Source organism: Camelina sativa, chromosome 8, assembly GCF_030686135.1.
Source record: "Camelina sativa cultivar CO46 ecotype springtype chromosome 8, ASM3068613v1".
Classification (NCBI taxonomy): Eukaryota; Viridiplantae; Streptophyta; class Magnoliopsida; order Brassicales; family Brassicaceae; genus Camelina; species Camelina sativa.
The window spans coordinates 10,656,258-10,661,978 of record NC_141887.1 but is presented as its reverse complement, the minus strand read 5'-3'; the positions used below and the strand labels follow the sequence as shown (position 1 = coordinate 10,661,978).

At 29.5% G+C, this 5,721-nt stretch overlaps 1 pseudogene; it reads left to right on the top strand.

Moving 5' to 3' along the window:
- Positions 1 to 384: 384 nt before the first annotated feature.
- On the top strand, positions 385 to 1,195 carry LOC104709443 (agamous-like MADS-box protein AGL90 pseudogene; annotated as a pseudogene).
- The last annotated feature ends 4,526 nt before the right edge of the window (positions 1,196 to 5,721 follow it).

Below are 5,721 nucleotides of genomic sequence, written 5' to 3'. Positions count from 1 at the left end.
AATTCAAATTTAATCAAATTTTATTCATAAAGATATTTTTATATTACTAACCGCGCGTTCTAGATATATTAAAATATATTATTATAAGTAAAAAATGAGAGTTAGATAAATTAGTTTTAATAATAAAAATAACTTATATGTATATATATATATATATTATTTTATATTATATTAAGTAATAAGCTAATGATAATGCACCAACTACACACAAGAATATAAGGTTCTATATATAGATAAACACATTGTAAATTAATAAAAGATTTATTGCCTGTAATTTGGACTTAGTGATAAGAAACCTAATGAGTAGCGAAATCCTTTCGTTGCTATATAAACAGTCTTTGTGCCAACAAACTTGACAAATCATACAAAATAAAAATAAAGATAATGAGGAAATTGAAATTATCTTTGATAGCGAATGAGAGATCAAGAAAAAAGACATTCATGAAGAGGAAGAAAGGGATAACAAAGAAACTTCACGAGTTGACAACTCTTTGTGGTGTCCAATCTTGTGGGGTCATCTACAGTCCGTATCAGTCGGTACCAGAGGTTTGGCCGTCAAAGGAAGGTGCACAAGAGGTGGCTATGAAGTTTATGGAGATGCCGATGGCAACAAGAACCAGAAAGATGATGGATCAAGATACGTATTTGCGGGAGCAGATTACGAAAATAAAAGAGCAAGTAGACAAACTGGCTGTTTAGAATCAGTTAAACGATTTATGTTTGATTGTCTTGAAGGAAAGATGTCGGAGTATCATTATGGTGCAAAAGACCTTCACGATTTGCATTGCTATATCAATCAGCTTACTCAAAGGATGCAAAGTCTTGTAGAAAATGGTGAGTCTTCTTCTTTCCCTCCTCTTTCTATTGGAGTTGCGGATATAAATCCTCCTGTTGTGGCAGATTTTTTTGTTGATCTGAATCAAGAAAACTCATTTAATGATATGATGCTGGCACAAAATGTGGGTTATGCCGGGGGACATGCTATAATTCCTTTCATAGACCACTATAACTATCACCAGCAACCAACTGGTTATCTTGCCATCACCAATAACATGCCTTCCATCACCTCCTCTACCACCTCTACTACCAGTGTTTATGGTTCATACATTAACAATAATTTTTAATTAAAAGAAGCATATTTCTACTGTAGTATTCAGTTGTCTGACTTTATGTGTTTTATTTTCTTCATTTTGAAAAAAAAATATTTGATGTTGTCTTTGTTAATTTTTTTCCAGTTAATTGTTGTTGGCTAAAGGTTCTACCTTAATGCATTTATCTTATTTTGACTATTAAGAAATGAATTTGCGCATCAATTTTAGTTTTATTTGAAAAACTTTAGTTATTTTGAATAAAATTATTAGTTATTTTAAATAATAATTAAACAAAAATATATAATTAAGCAGATACCACAAAACATGTGGGCAAATTAACTAGAGTTTGTTTTTTCACAAAATATCTTATTCTTATCATCGTATTTGCCAAGAAAAAAAAAGGTTCATAAATTATATTTGACATTATGCAAAGATCTAAGTATGAAATATTTGGTTATTTGACCTTTGATTTGGACTTTTTTTTTTCTGGAGAATTTGCGAGAAAAATTTAACCACCAACAAAATGAGTTTGACTTTTCAGAAAACGATGATATTCAGTGCTAAAATTCGAAATATAAAGAGCATGTTAAGTACCCACATTCGTAGACACATTTCAGTGACCAAAATATCTATTATATTTTTGTGGTTTATCCATTAGAATTCCTTTAAATCTGGTACCAAATTCAGGACAATGATTCAATAAAAGGACCCGATGCGTTTTTTAAAATAATATAATTAAATATTCTATTATATTTAATTACATTCAAAAATAAACCAACAACAAACTAGCATACATCTACTGTTGTTACTCACCAATACTGAGTTACCGATGAATATTCGGCTTGCTATATCTTGGATACTCTGAGAGATTTGGAAGGCACGCAATGCGGTGGTCTTCAATAACAAGATTCAGGATTCTCATTTGCTTATCGCAGGTGCTGTGGCAGATGCAGAGGAATGGTTAAAACAGAACGAGTTGCAGAAGCAAGAGCAAATGTCACTTTTGGGTGGTGAAAGAGTTTGTGTTTTACAGAGGAGATGGACTATACCGGCAGTTGGAACACTTAAATGTAATGTAAACGCTTCATGGGTCGATAGTCAGTTCTATGCGGGGGCAGCTTGGATCCTTAGGAATCACGTTGGGGACGTGTTGTTTCACTCCCGTCACGCTTTTCTACAGACAGTGAATCGAATTGCTGCATAATTGCAATGTATGTTATGGTGTCTAGAGAGTCTGCGGATTTTACAGATTTCCTCGTGTGAAGTCTGGACAGATTGTGGGGCAGTAACACAAGCTATTGAGAGACCGCAGAAATGGCCTAAATATCGTTCAATTCTTCATAAGATTGGTCAAGTAATTGCTCAAATGCAGGTAGTATCAGTTAATTTAGCGTCACCTAAGTCGAACGGAGTGGTGCGGTCGATTGCAAAGAGCATTACACGCAATAGTAGGTTGAATTCGTACTTATCTCTGGGGTCTTGCATGGTTACATGAGCAGATTGCAAGAGACGGTTGTGCTTAATATCGGGTCACTGAGTTTTCATCAGTTATGTAAGGTTTTGGTTTGCTTTCCTTCCCTTTTAAACTTTGTATTGTTGAACCTTTCGTTTTATAGTAATGCAGACGATTAAAAAAAAAAACTAGCATACATAACGGAAAACATACCAAACCAACTTTAATTTATTATAAACTAGGTTATATCCCGCAACATGCGCGGATTATTATATCTATATATATTAAATTATGTTAATTAATTTAATTTTCTTTAACAATCATAAAAAAAAAATATAAATATAAATGTCTTTTGGAAATTTACATTTAAAAAAAATCATACAAATTCAAAATATATAACTAATTTAAATATAATCACACATACATATCTCTTAATTTTCTTTGTTTTTTATTATTTAACTTTGATAATAATTTTCATTAGTTTCTCTGAGGATTTGAGGTTAAAAAAATGATAAAATGAAAATTAACTATAATATTCAAATATTAATTTAATTTGTTCATATAAGCTAACACATAGCCTAAAGTATTAAATGAGAGAAACGAAATTATTCTCTATAAAATCATATGAAGTGCAAGCAAAACTTTAAAGTTTAAAGTACAATTCTCAAAGATTAATTTTACTTTTCAGTCTCTTTTTATATTGCCCTCATTTTAATTTATATTGCTATATTTAGTTATAATTGTTTCTTCTTTGTAGTAAAAGCTAGATACAAAATAGAATATTATATTGTTTTTATATAGAGAAATCCTTTTGAAGTACATATTTGAATTAAATTAATATAGCTTAATGATCTTTATGTAATTATATTTTTAATCAGAAACTAAATATAATGATGAGTATTCTTAAAAAATGTATTACAATTTTTTTAGAGGTATGAGAGAGTTAAGAAAATATGATTTGATATTTCATACTTATATTACAAATTTTTCTTTCCTTAGAAGTTAGAACATTACATATTTTTAAGAATCAAATAAATATATATGAATATGTAAGAAATAATCTAACATCTAAAGTAAAGAAAGAAGTATATTATTAAACTCTTACTATATTTCGTTGAGTTTTCAACCAATCCAAGAACATTAAAAACAAAAAAAACAAAGAAAATATTTAGGATTTGAGATATGATAGAGGAGGATGTGAGAATGATTATTGATAATAAGAAGTGATGGAAGTTACATTTTTCAAAAATTAAATTAGAGGAGTTATAATTATAAATTCTAGGGTACTTAACTGGAAGTGAATGGAGAAAACAAATAGTCAATTCACAATTTATGTAATTTCAGTTACAATTTAGTACTAAAGTGTATATTTAAAGTATGAATTAATGTATATGATTAAATATGTTGTATTTTAGGTTTATTTAAAAATAAATATTATATGTTTAAAAAAATAAATATCAAATAGACCAGTAAGGAGAGAGCAAAATTAGAAAATATTATATAATATAAAAATATAATATTCATTGAGTTTTTAACCAATGCAAGAACATTTAAAAAAAAAAAAAACAAAAAAATATTTAGGATTTCATATATGATGGAGGAGGATGTGAGAATGATTATTTTTAGGATAAGAAGTGATGGAAGTTACATTTCTCAAAAATTAAATTAAAGGGGTTATAATTATAATTGCTAGGGTAAGTGAATGGAGAAAACGAATAGTCAATTCACAATTTATGTAATTTCTGTTACAATTTAGGACTAAAATGTATATTTAAAGTATGAATTAATGTATATGATTAAATATGTTGTATTTTAGGTTTAATTAAAAATAAATATTATATGTTTAAGAAAATAAACACCAAATGGACCATAAAGGAGAGATGAACTGAAATTAGAAAATATTATATAATATATAATATATAAAATAATTAGGTAAGAAAAAATTAAAAAGAGACCACAAAATAAATTTAAAAGAAAATTACATGACAATATGTCACATGTCACAAAAAAATAAATATGAAAATAACTTATATACTATGGGACACTTGCAAAATTAGACCCCTAACTTGAGTCAATTGCAAGACTAGACTCCTCTTTGTCTCTCTCTAACATTTGCCACTTTCTGCCTACTAAATCCTCTCCCATTCATTGTATTCTCAGAAATGCCATTATTTCTAATTTATTTGAATTTCTTGCGAAAATGTTTATTACATCCATATCCTCGTCTTCTTATCTTAGTTACAGTTGTACCACCGCCATCAATTTTCCAACAACCATGAACAACTAAATTTGAAGCTCTTAATGCTTCAACAACCCGATTAGTGAGCTTAAATACTAATGCTATGGAACTTCTTTTTCTTTCATCTCCTCTCCATTTTAATCGAAAAAACTGAAAGTTTGTTAATCTTGTTATATCTCGTGAACAAGGAAAATTGGCGCTGTGTTTCTTCAGTGGTGACTAAATACGACGTCCTCGGTGCTTGACATTGCGAAACCACCACCGATACGGTTATTTTCTGGTAGATTTCGTGATTTTCTTTGTTTTTTTGTCGAACTTAGACTTCATTTGTTAGTCCAACCATCATAATATCATGTAAAGTCTACTATGTGGTCAGTTTTGCAATTTAAAATTTATCGACTTTCGAGCCCGTAGTCTAAAATTTCAGTCTCCTTAATTTCATTTGAAAACAAAAAAAAATATGATTCAGACTGCATTATAATCTTTCCGTCAGATACTTCGTTTGCAGTCGTGGTTGAAGAAGATACTTCGTTTGCAGTCTACTTGGCAAAAGTCAAACTTGGTCAATTGCAGTACTAACCACGACGAAGTTTACATTTTCTTGTTGAAGGATAGATGAAGTCTACTTGTTAGACATAAGTCTACTGTAAAGTCAATGGGTTGGTCAATTGCAAAAATAATCAGAGTAAAGTCAATGGGTTGGTCAATTGCAAAAATAATCACTGTAAAGTCAATGGGTTGGTTCTAGTAGACTTCGTCCGCTGTCTGCTTTGTTAAATTGTAATTGCAAAAATAGACCACAAAAAATAGACTTCATTTGAAGTTATCTTCATATATTCTAGTTTATATCTACCCGTTGACGTCAACATGAAGTCAGCAGATTTTGAAAACCAAATTATTGCAAATTGGTGAATAATTTTTAAGATTTTCTTGTTGTA